Raw genomic sequence first — 12,799 nt, 5'->3', positions numbered from 1 at the left:
TTTGTGCAAACTGTCGCGTCCCTGGTGCCAGCTGAACGATCCATCGAGGTGAGCTGAAAGGTGACAGGAATGCACTATGCTTGCGCTTACAAACATGCTCCATTTCATTAGCATATGAAAAGTGACCTCATAGATGACCGTGAATTCCCGTGGAATTTCGCAGCTGATGCTGTTCCGCAACTATGACGATAATCGGGAGCAAAGCACATAGCGCACGACCGAACGAGCAGCTCGAGAAACACATCAATTTACAATTCGTGTATGCATTATGCTCACTCTTCAATCGCCTCGAGTAATAACATTTCAACTTCGCATTTAGCCAAGTTTAGTCGAGTTTTTTTTTGCACTACGTGGTGTCTATTTTTTAAGCTTCGGCACTCATTGAAGCTTTTGAAGAAAGGTAATTGTACAGGCAGGTCCTCTGGATTTAATACTTGTGGGGATCTGCCCTGCAGTCCCCTGTGTAGACTTTCCCGCGATGCACCGTGCAGCAGCAGCCTCACCTCGAGGAGCACATTCCCTTGTTACCTTAACTAATGAGAGAGGACGCCAGCGTCGCAGCGCGAGAGACTGCTCGCACGCGGGAGAGTGCAGAAGGCTCTGCGGCTGGGATCGTCGGCGCGAGCGGACGTGTCGCTCGCTGCTCCGCTCTTCGCCAGCGGGGCGAGGAAGCGACGGGAAGATTGGCTCCGGTGTCTCGTCCCGTCCGGCCTCGGAGTATATCCCTTGCCCTAGCTCGGGCGAACATTCGCTCGGATCCTTGCTGGTGATTCGGACGACCTCGATTCATTACCATATCTTGTTGCTAGTTAGCGTTATTTTTGCTGTAGCAATAAATGCCTATTTGTGTCAGCAAATGTGTCGTTCCTTTGTTCCCTCAGAGCAAGGCCCGCCGTGGTCGGCGTGCGCTCGGTAGCGTACGCGATCACGGGGTGGGGTCTGGCGGTTTTGAACTGTGTCAGCCGTGGTTAAGTGGGGAGAATGTATTTATCTCCCCAATTCAGCCCCACATACTACACGCTTAGGTTCATTGACTGCTTTCCTGACTTTTTAGGTCCCACCACCGAATGTCCAAATTTTAAAATGGAGCAGGGACCGACTTTGATACCTTTCAGTTACTGTCTTGGCTCAAGCTGCGCAAGCCCAGATCTGTTGCATCCCCCCCACGGCGGAGTCATACTGGGAGACTCTCCTGGTTAGCTCCGCTGCTGCTGACCAGCGCCGGATAATTACCGACGCCCTTAAGCGGATAGCCCTCCAAGGACTGTCATTTGCCCTGTAAGGACAGCCCCCTAAGGGTTGCCTCGTGCCATGTTAGGAGTCCCCCCCCCCTCCTCTGTATTTGGCAATAAACTGATAACTGCTGATAACTGCCGTATCTATGGCAGAATACATATATATCCACACTTTCTTTCTACTCTTGAGTGTGTGATAAAGGTCGAGATGCACTGAATATGCACCTACTATACTGCAGACCAACCCGAAGAGAAGCAGGTAGTATATCGTAATTAAACAGGTAAAGTTCCACAGTGCCATAGAAGGCGTGCACACAGAATGGAAAGGTCGGACGCTGTGCACAAACTAATTTTATTTCTGTGAAGAAAGCAGCGAATACAACTTTCAGCACGTGCGCGAGAAGTTTCATGATGCCAAAAAATATATAGCTGGTGTTTTAGCATTGCTAAGCACGAAATACTGCGCGAAAACACGATTATTTGCAGGTGGACACCACCGCCACGTACCTCCAAACGCGATTGAGGTGTCCACTGACCGAGAGAGCCAGTTATGCTCCTTTCCTTTCCTCAAAATAAACAGATAATCCTTGCTCTGGTTTTTTGAGAAAAGGTAAGGTGCATAGCTGCCTCAATTTTGGGTGCACGCTATCGCCTACTCACAGCGTGACTGAGTGTCCACTCACCCATGCAGTGAACTAGTTTCACCTGCTGCTCAGAGGCTTCACACAGATGGACACCGCTGAAACCCGGGGCTGCGGCTAGAAGTAATTTCTCAGTACAACATTATGGGGCCACCTAAGCAATTTTTATGATGCATAAATGCCAGAGTAAGTGTAACTGGGTTAGTCGGCACCTCAACTGTGGTTTCGGGTACATGGCGGTGGTGACTCCGGCGGCCTATTGCTCCTGGAGGAGTCATAACATCATTTTCGTGCCGCGTTTCTGCCACGGGTTTCTGATGACGGCGATGTTTTCGCACAGTGAGCACAATAATGTTCTCGTTTTAAAAACCGTCAAACACTTTTCCAGAGCCCTCAAGCTTCTGCTGCATAGTCTGAGTGCACGCCTTGGCGAGGCTAATTTTTGGACGGTGAGAAACTTTCGTCTGGACGGCTTCGAACATCCTTTAGAAAAATAAACCGAGTGACTCTTCAAGCACGATAATACAGATTTGTCGGGTCTAAGCTCAGCTGAAACAGGACTATTGCTTCATATTTAACGTGCCCCTCCACCCAACCCGCCACTTCTTATACAGTTGCTTTTACCATCCCCAAAAACAGCGCCTCAGGCTGTCCTTTAACTGCGTTCAACACTTCAGATGAATAAAATCAATCAGCGAGAAGCAACCTCATGGACAATAGGAGCACTTGTTAAATACTAAATAACGAGGTCGATGAGTAGTTGTCAGAATACCGCAAATCTGAAGCATTAGAACCTGCTCGAATCGCACTTGTTTATGGGGAATTTGCCAATTGTCTTGTAGATATGCAGGCTGCGTGCACAACTCCCAGGGCAATATCCTTATCCGGGCAATAGGCTACTTTCTATCGCTGAGTAGCAAGCCGCTGTTGGCAACAATGCCAACTTCCGCTGTCGGCTCGTCGCAATCAGCGCCTTTGCATTGTTCGTGTTTCTCTCTCTGCGCCGCTCGACAGGAATAATCACCCGGAAGAACGCAACGGGTCCGATAGGTCAAGTATCAGCGCTTTCTTGCCACCAGTCGCCCAACGTAGGTTTCTATTTGCTCTCACGAATACAGCTCTTCGCATCGCACATGCTCGATAAAAGCGCTGACTGGTGTTTACCTTCGACCGAGGCGCCGATTGCAGGACCACACGTCCGGATACCATCCTCGTCTTTGAGACCCTCGTCCCCGGAGAGAACGTCAAGGTTGGCTGCTGCCCTGCCGCTTCAGACTACCCGTCTTCTCCACTGAAGTCTCACGCGCGTTGCACACTCCCCGCTGTCCGGACAGCTGTCGAGCATTTCTGCCCGGACTTCACTAGGCTACAATTCGATAAGCGGTGAGTGCTTCCGAGTTCGCCTCTAGAGAGCGATCTATGCAAGCTGCAGGAGTTAGCTCTCTTCCCTTAATACACTGAAAACGCGGTGATTGAAAATAGGAAGGAAATAAGAAAAACCGAAGATTACGAGTTCAGGTGACCTGCAATGATGCATGGCGGAGAAGTTAATGCTTCGTTCCAAGTAAACACGAATTCCGCAGAGCGATATCCTGAACCATGTAGTTGATTTTGTTTAGCTATGAAGATGTTTTTGCTCCAATTACAGCATTCGTTATTACATGCTACATCCTCTTCAGATCTGAGCGCAAGGTTGTTTTGACAGCATTAACCGATACACTCTTCTAACTTGCGGTGTTTCTATGAGCGGATACAAACTTTACAGCCTAGGTCCAACAGCTCCTCTTCCATGACCTTCCTCTGCGCTCTATGCTAAAAGCCTCCATGGCTTCAGAACCATGCAACAACATACTCTCAGACACATTAGAGAGAAGAGAAGCTGACATTACGACCAAGCTCTCAAGACAGAAGCGACGTTTCGGGGCCGGCCCCCATCGCTGTCACCAGTTGTTACGATGCAGTGCAGCGTGGTTGGGCCGGAGGAGGATGGAGGAAAGACGGAAGCTTGAAGTTTGAAAAAACGATAGCAAAAACAAGTGGGTTTAATGTCACTTTCACGAAACTTATTTACATATTTAATAAATGGGCAAAGAGTCAAAAATTACCAGTTCATGAGTCGAGCGACTGGGTGAGCCTTGTCGCCAGGGCCCAGAGCGTTCGTTCTCACTCAGCACGCTTCTTAAATCACCTAAGGTTCCGCCCCTTCATGAGGCGGCGGCCAATGCAACATGTGGCACATTTCTCTAAGATGGAAAAAGTTGCACAGCACTGTGGCAAGCTCGTGCAAGCGGCTCCGTGTCGAATCACATGTGATGCATGCGCGCCGCGGGCCTCAAGATGCCTCCGGTCGGACCGGCTCCTGTCGGACACGGTTAATTACTTGACGTGCCGTCCTTTTATTCCCCCGTCGTCTGTCCGTTGTCGGTTGCTGCCCCAGGTGCCCTTCTCCGGGAACGAGTCAAAAGGGAAAGGTCATTCCCACTGAGGCAAGGCGTGAGAAAAATTGCACAGGCTCTTTCCCAGGCGCTTCATTTATGTGGGTGTGCGGTCGTTGGTCACCTCACGCTCTCGAAATTTCCGCTGCTGTCACCGCCAAAGTGGTCATCCCGATCGAATTAGTCTGCGTCTTAATAGTCTTCGGCTGGTGTGCATCCCGTTCATAACAGTACGTTCTTCAAGGTTGATTCGATGAAAGCAAGAAATGTGCTGCCACCTTGCCGGGAAAGGGGGTCGGCGCCATGTAAGCTGCATAAGTTAGGTGGCGAACAAAACGTGTTCGCGGGGCTAAGGAGGGAGGGTTGGCGGGATTTGCGGCGTCGCAAAGGTCATGCAGTCTTGAAATCAGGCAGAATCCTGCCGAAATGTTCACGTTCCATCATGACGCATGTTCTGTTAAATACCAGTAGTGGAAAAGGACATTTATTGGACCAAAATTTACAGGCCAAGCATAATGATCTGGTGGGCGGCCTGTTGACGTCCGTCCCCCTGAGCGCCAAACTAGCCGATCCGGGTGGTAATGAAATTGGTACCTGACTGCTGAGAAGCCGGGCAGTAGAAAAGACAATGAAATAGGCAGGTAAAGGTAGAGGGGCAGTTAGGACAGGAAGGGTCGATCGATAGCAATAGCGAAGGAGGCAAGAGGTCCGCTCATATCGCTGACATCTGCTCATCAGCAGTAAAGAAATTATGGTTTATTAAAAGAAAACTCAGAAACTCTCCCGTGAGCACCAGAAACACTGCATACAAGGCTTGTGTTAGGTCCCGACTTGAATATGTGGCAGCAGTGTGGGACCCGCATAACAAGAAAGACATTGCTCAACTGGAGCGTGTTCAGCGAAAAGCAGTTCGTTTTATTTATGGGAAATTTAGAAGGATAGACTCTCCAACTGCATTAATTCGAAAGAGTAATTTACAGTTCTTGGCAATAAGAAGAAAAGTTACCCGTCTAGTACTGCTTCATAATTACATGTCTGAAAATCTGAAGGCAGATCTTCCTGATTGTGTGAAGCTGGCGAGCACTAGGAGAACACGTCATGTACATGAGCAGTCATTAGCACCAATTTTCGCGCGAACTAGTGGGTTTAAGAACAGTTTTTTTTCGAACACTGTCGCGGAGTGGAATGGCCTTCCTTCGGGTCTATGTAAGTCTAGGAATTTTGAGAAGGAGCTCAAGAACTTATTGTATGGCTCCCAGTATCTTGTTTGATGACTCTGGTTTTGTGTCCTGTTTACTGACTCGCGGTTTTGTAGCTGGTGCTCTTTTAGAAATTTTTTTAGTTGTATGCCCCTCCTGCTTGGGCCAACTCTGGCTTGCAGTATACTGAAATAAAATAAATGAGTGCATTATTTGAAGGTGCAGAAGAAGGCGAGCCTCTGGCACGGAGGGTGAAAGACGAGGGGTAGGGTAGATGTGCTTGCTGATAGAGAGCCTGAGGTATAACCGCTTGTTTGTGCGGCGCAGGGAGTCTTTCACTGTCCTCCGAGGCCTTGGGGCAGGGTGCAACGGTGCCCGGTTAAGAATATCGCGGACGAACTAATGGGCTAGCTCATTGCAGTCAGTTTCTGAATGCCTAGGGACCCAGCGGAGCAAAACAGTGGAAAACTGCAGAATGGAGGCTGCTCGTTCAACCTCCTGTTGGAATGCAGGAGCTAGTGTGCGGTTCTGTATGTGGCGGATATCGGCTCGGTAGCCTAAGTAGACTGTGTACTCTGGGAGACAGAGAGAAGAATGGTATACGATTGAATGGCATGCGCAATGGCGGCGAGCTCGAGGAACAAAGCATCCGGAGGGCAGAGAGGTTGAAACTGTTAGATACTGGTTGGATCAGCTTTGCAAATGTTCTGCCGGCAAGTGCTCCACAGTAGTGACATTTAAGCACGGCCCGTTGCTGTGGGTTTCAGTTGCGGGGAAGTGGGCATGGTACAGAGCGTAGCCGCAGGAACCTCGAGTAGCCACGAAAGAAGCATACGTGTAGGCCGCCCCCTGGGTGTCAAAGAGAGGTGAAGGGAGAGGCTGCTCAGCAGCATGACGACGGCCGGCTTGCAAGACGGGAAAGAGAGGATACGAAGGTTGGGAGCCGGGTTGGGGATGGGAGAGATAAAGGTGGAGATGGAAATTGGAGAGACACTCGCCTGAGCCAGTAAACACTGACCTTGACGACTAAAGGAAAGCCGGGCAAGCTGGGATTTACGATGTAGAGTGAAAAGAGAATGGAGCGCATGGAAGAGGCCCATGGCAAAGAGCTCAGCGGTAGAGGCAGGGACAGAGAGGTTGAGAGCTGCCTTAATTGTAGAGGCCCTCAAGGGCAGTCTTTAGAGCGCTGAGCCTGGGTGAAGGAAACGCAAGGTACAAAGTACGAGACCTTGTTAAGGGCGAGCGCGTGGACAACTCAGTGCTAATGAACCTCGTGGAGACCTGAGGGCCGAGTTACCATGCGCCGCAGGAGGTGAGTTACCGAGTGACAGGTCGTGAAAGCGTGATGGAGGGCCAGCACGTTCTTTGCCGCATGCAAAGGGAAGCCAAGAACTTTGCACTGGTTGACGACAGGAATGGGAGAGGCAGAAGACTGACAGAGACGAGGGGATTGCAGGAGCGCTGGTATGATGAGTGGCTGCGGAGAAGCAACTCGGATTTCTCCGGGGGAGCGAGTCTAGCGGTGGTGAGAAAGAAGACGATGAGATATAGGTCACCTTGCAGGATGTTCTCTACGTGACCGGAAGAGCAATACTGCATCAGAGAGTGAAGCCATCGGCGTAAAAGATGCGGCGCAAGTAGGGAATTTCGGCTAGTTTGGCGGCGAGAAGGGCCATAGCGATATTTAAAACGATGGAACAGAGAACAGCATATGTATCAGCAGCGCGAACACGAAAAGGAAGAAGAAAGAGAAGACTGTACAGAGCGCTGAGCGCTCTGTACTATCTTCTCCTTCTTCTTCCTTTTTGTGTTCGCGCTGCTGATACATATGGATCGCAACCAACTAGCCCGGCAGATGGTGTTATTTAATAGAACAGCACCTTGACGAGTGGAACGGGGGAACTGATGGAGGTCGGACAAATAGTTGTCTACTCGAAAGCGAGCCACTCTTCCTAACAAAAATGCCCATTTAGTTTCAATTGACCGCGTACTGAGCGCTTGTAGAGTCTGCAACATTACAATAAAAACCCAAAACTTCATTGAGCTTATTTGTTAAGATTTCAAAACGCTCTCTACTGATATGAGTCAGCAGGAAGTCAATTGTTCACAGGTCAAATGAGTCTCATTTGAATGTTGATCAACAGGAACTCAATTACGAGCAGGTCAATTCATGGTCATTGATATCTTTCGGCAATAATTTCCCTACACTTTAGTTTTTTATTGAACGCTCCACAAAAAGTTGATCAGTAGCGTTAGAAGCATAATGTTTAAGCAACATTGATGAAACATTGATCTGAAGAATTATAACATTGATGAAAAAAAAAAGTTCCAAGAAAGTAAACTTCTACGTCAAGCATTGATTTTAAGAAATGGATTGCACTTTTTTTTTTGCTCGTGTGCTAAGGACTTACTTCAACTAATATGACTTTGTAGTTAAACCTCTTCGTTTTTTCAACCGTCCGATTAAGTCAATGGCACTAAAATTCTTTTTTAAATTTGTGGTTATTTGCAATACACCCCTAAAACTAGATGGTATACCCTTCATAGTGAGTATATAAGCATGACACAGGTTTGAGGCAGGTGAATGCATAGATGTAGCATGTTTATGCTGCGTAATGCTAATTGCACGAACTTGTTACTAATTTTCTGCTTCCAGGGTGATGGAAGAGGGCAATTGCAACAAAATTTGGTCGTTCCGTTTATTAAATGTTGGTTTCTCATACGCTGATCGTTTCGAGGAAGCTTTATAACGTTCCTTAAAGCACTATTTGAAAAAAACGAGGTCGAAAACGTGCACGAACTCGCTACTGAAAATAGCCAGGAAATTGCTAGCCTTTCAGCCAGAATCGAGGATTCTGATAATCGCGCTCGCCCGTCAAATCTTGCTTTCTTCGGCTTGAAAGATAGCGACAAATATACCTGGTCGCAATCATACAAAAAAATATTTTACGTGTGCCACTCGAAACAATGTCACTCTCCAAGTAAAGGGCACTGAAAGAGCCCACGCAATTGGCCGATTTGATACTGATAAAAACGGGAACATTAATGTTTGCTCTTTCACTTTAAAGATGAAAACAACGTCCTACAAAATGGAAAAAAAGACAACGAGAAGGATCAGACTACGTAGGAAAATATTTCTTCAGACACTCGTACTGCGCGTAAAAAATTGATTGAATTCGCGAGAGCGCCAGCACATTAAAAAAAAGGTTAGGTTTAAGGAGTTTAACGTCCCAAAGCGAATTAAGAAGCCGTGGACCATGAGCAGTGAGCCGCCGCGGGGGCTTAAGTCAATATAACTTCGCTACAACAAACTGGCTATTGACGAGACCAAGTGCGTTTTCGATCACACTTCGCACCATGCAGGTGATCATGCTCAACCCTTAGGCATGCTCCTGCGCTCCGCAATAGAAATCACACCCCATATCCCTTCTTTACAATAATGTTAAAAGCATCGAGCCAAAACGTGACTTACTTTATCCTCTTACCGACACTACCAAATGCAACGTAACCATCTTGACAGAAGCCTAACTAAACCCATCGATAACCAATAGCGAGCTGTCGTCTTGTCTCCCCAACTTCGGCATAGTGATAAGCATGGTGGCGAAGTACTCGCAGCTACACATCACCGGGTGCAGTCCTCTGTCATCAGCATGCCATTATTTTTAGAAATGCTATTCGTATCCTGCAACGCATCTGACCCTCCACTAATTTTCTCAGTTTGTTACCGCCCGCCAGACGCTGAACCCACTTACGTAATGCAGTTTCATGACACCTTTAACCACGTCACCAGTTCAATCCTCACGCTGCTATTTTAGAAAACTAAACATTTTGACAGGTTTACCTGTCTGGTTGGGTTTGAAGACATATAATAAACTGCACATATCCAACCAAAAATGTTAACTTTAACCCAACGTTTCGAAGCCGACTCGGCTCCTTCATCAGGGGTGACTGAGGGCAATAGCTAGCGTCTTTTAAGTATGGAGGGGAGAAGGGGGGGGGGGAGAAAAATCGGGTCTCTAGGTTGCGCACAAGCCCACAAACACTGTTGCGCTTTGCCTACCTGTTCCCAAAGACCGGCCGCCGAGAGAAAGAGCCCAAAGCATTGTCTACCAAATTCCATGCGCCGACTGCGACGCAAGCTACATCGGCGAAACCAAAAATTTCAAAGAAAGAATTCGGCAACATAAGAACGACGTCCGCAAATTCGCAAGAAAGCGCAATCCAGTAGCCGAACATTCCGAGGACTCCGACCATAGAATCAAACTTTGAAGAGAGCCGCATCCTCGGAACCGAAACAAATTACCACAAGAGGCTCCTTCTGGAATCCTGGCATATCCAAACCACCCCGAACAATATCAACCGCATAAAAAGAAAACCTGTCCCCAGTGTATGCCCAGGGACTTCGCTCTTCAACGCAACGAAAAAAAGTCGCCATTCAGCACCTCCCTGCAGTGCGCCAGCGTGACTAACAGCCTAAACCCGCCTCCCCCTTGCCCGCGCCTTTTGCGACACAGCTGTCGTTCTTTTCACACCCCCCCCCCTCCCTTCCATACTTAAAAGACGCTAGCTCTCAGTCACCCCTGATGAAGGAGCCGAGTCGGCTTCGAAACGTTGGGTTAAAGTTAACATTTTTGGTTGGAGATGTGCAGTTTATTATAAGGCTGCTATTTTAATACCGAGTGATTTTAACCTTGCAGAAATCATACGGTCTGATTTGACACAGACGTTATCTAAACACAACGCTGAACGCGACTTTGTAAATTCATGTCTAACGCTAGGATTAGCACAATTAATTTCCGAACTAACTAGACAGACTGATCATTCGTCTCCTATGCTTGATTTGTTGCTCACGCCACACCCCGATCGCGTTGTATCGCTAACCTACCTGTCAGAGCTGAGGGATCATGCCATGCGCCGGTGAGCAGCCTGCCACAAATCAGGCTTCAGACAAAGAAACAAGCAACAGCACATTGCCGGGAATGAGCGCCAGTGCTAGCATTATCGCAGCGGCGCGTAAGCGGGAAAAGCGGCGAAGGTCACCGAGCGTTTTGTTCAGCTGGGTGAAAAAACATCTCAAGCCGCGGCCCATCACGACGCGAAATTATTCCTAAAAAGAGAGAGAGTCATTTTATTAGAGAGCGCAGGTGAAGCGCATAGTAAATCCTGCGCCTGGTTGACCAGACCGAGCTGGTCTTCAAGCTACGCTGAAGATAGCAAGGAACTCCAGGAAGGGAGCATAAGGGAATGGCTGAAGAGAGTGGGCAGGGCGAGGAAGAGAGCACGGCAGTTGGAAGAGGAGGGGTTAGAGGACGTAGACAGGAAAGGATGAGTCATGCAGGTGTAAGTATGCTATTTATTCAATTACTACGAGGTATGTGGATACAAGTAACGCTATGAATTCGATGTGGCCGCGGTGAATGTTGCGATTAATTTTCCCCCTTTTTTTGGTGGCGTTCCTAATTGTGTGTTTTTCTACCAGCATCTCGACCTAATTTGTAGGGGTTAACGATGGGACCGCGGTGTCTCCGGATGTGCAAACAGTGGGCTGCCTGATGAGCCAGCTTGTTTACTCTAATCCGTGCACGGCCAGGAATCCACCTTATGATGAATTAGGGCAGGGCCAGGGATTATAGGTCTTCTATTAAGTCTTCTCTGAGGCCGGAAGTAATTTTCCAGCGATGAGGTAAGTTAATAGCCGCCGTGGAGTGTGCGTAAATTGTGTGCGAAAAATTACGACGCAGCTCGGAAAAAGACATGAGATGGAACGCGCTCTCGACCACTTTGGTCGCTTTTGTTGTATCGGCATCGTTCTCGGTGCCTTATTTCCCACCAAATCTATCGCAGCGACCGAGACGCCAGCAGAGCTTACAGGGACACTTAGGGCAACACCATACAATTCTTGTTCTGAATAAAAAGCTATTCTATGCCTCTTTCTGGGTATTTTGATGTTGGTCAGGCAGTAAAAAGACTCATTTATTGCTCGGAGAAATGCTTTTAAATTTTTTCGAGCCACTCGATTGATACTCGAGACGACAGGGCCGAAAAGGACTCCATGACCACCGTTTTCAAGTAAATGGCAGTTTAACGTAGCCTCTGGAATCCGCGAAAAATAAACTGTGTAGATGCATCGCGATGGCGGCACCCGTGTTTCTATTCCTGGACTTTTCTACCTTGCAAAAGCTTTATTTTCAGTGAAAATAGTTTATTGAAATGTGGTAATATATCGATGCAGAACAACTCCAGTTTGCCTTCAGTGTTCCTTTATGGGAGAAGTGTTGCAGTTGATTCTGCTAACATTCGCTAGAGTCGGCTTTAAAACAAATATGAAGAAAACTGCCTAGCCCGCATCTCCTATGGCACAACGGCCTGGTGTTGCTACCAAATAGTGTTCGGACGAACGAAAGGAATGAAATAAAATGCACCTGCCTGCGGGGACTGGAACGACGAGGCCGGGAATTCGGTGCCATGGCTTACCAGCACGACTATCATCTCCCCACGAGGTGGCAGTTATACAAGGCTCAAAAACCTTCTTGCCCGTGAATGTGCGTGCTGCTGAGTTTCGCGTGGCGTAGGAGGAAGAAAATCGAGATCAGGCGCCTACACCATCGGCCTGCGGTCAGCGCCACCGAGCTGCCACTTCTTCGTCCCTGTCAGGAAAACTCCACCGCCGCCGTGCACGAGTCCGAAAGGAAGTTTTCTGTCAGCTGCGTTACGCTCCTCATTGCGTCGAGTTAGCCTGTCAACGATGCGAAAGATTTCGTCGAAAGGTAAACGTTACGAAAGGCACGAAATTGTTGAAATGAACCATATTAGCTAAACGAAAGAGTGACTGCAGTGTAGGGTCCGTGCGCTTGGAGTGACCCTTTCAACAGAAATGAAATGAAGTTTCTGCCAAATCTGTCGAGCAAACGCGCATCAATGTGGCTGTTATAGACTAAACTTATTGATAGTAGAAACATGTGAAGCTCAGTTTTTTAGTGCTCGGATTCTGTATTTCTACTTTCTTTATTGGCCCGGAATACCCGGGTTCGAACCCGACCGCGGCGGCTGCGTTTTTATGGAGGAAAAACGCTAAGGCGCCCGTGTGCTGTGCGATGTCAGTGCACGTTAAAGATCCCCAGGTGGTCGAAATTGCTCCGGAGCCCTCCACTGCTGCATCCTTCTCTTCCTTTCTTCTTTCACTCCCTCCTTTCTCCCTTCCCTTACGGCGCGGTCCAGGTGTCCGCCGATATATTAGCTTTATGTAAGCGTACCGTCGCTCTTGCCGTCTACAGACACAGCATCATGCC

The 12,799-nt window shown here is 48.2% G+C and overlaps 1 protein-coding gene across 1 annotated transcript in view; it reads left to right on the top strand.

Annotated features, from left to right (window-relative positions):
* The first annotated feature begins 3,068 nt into the window (after positions 1-3,068).
* Positions 3,069-12,799, top strand: part of LOC144128766 (cytochrome P450 2A7-like) — a 33,414-nt gene continuing 23,683 nt past the window's right edge. The window contains exon 1 of the mRNA XM_077662439.1: positions 3,069-3,259. The gene's annotated coding sequence lies outside the window, so the exon portion shown is untranslated. The remainder of the gene's footprint in view (positions 3,260-12,799) is intronic.

The sequence above is a fragment of the Amblyomma americanum genome, chromosome 4, assembly GCF_052857255.1.
Source record: "Amblyomma americanum isolate KBUSLIRL-KWMA chromosome 4, ASM5285725v1, whole genome shotgun sequence".
Taxonomy (NCBI): domain Eukaryota; kingdom Metazoa; phylum Arthropoda; class Arachnida; order Ixodida; family Ixodidae; genus Amblyomma; species Amblyomma americanum.
The sequence above is the reverse complement of the archived record's forward strand: the minus strand, read 5'-3'. Positions and strand labels throughout refer to the sequence as shown.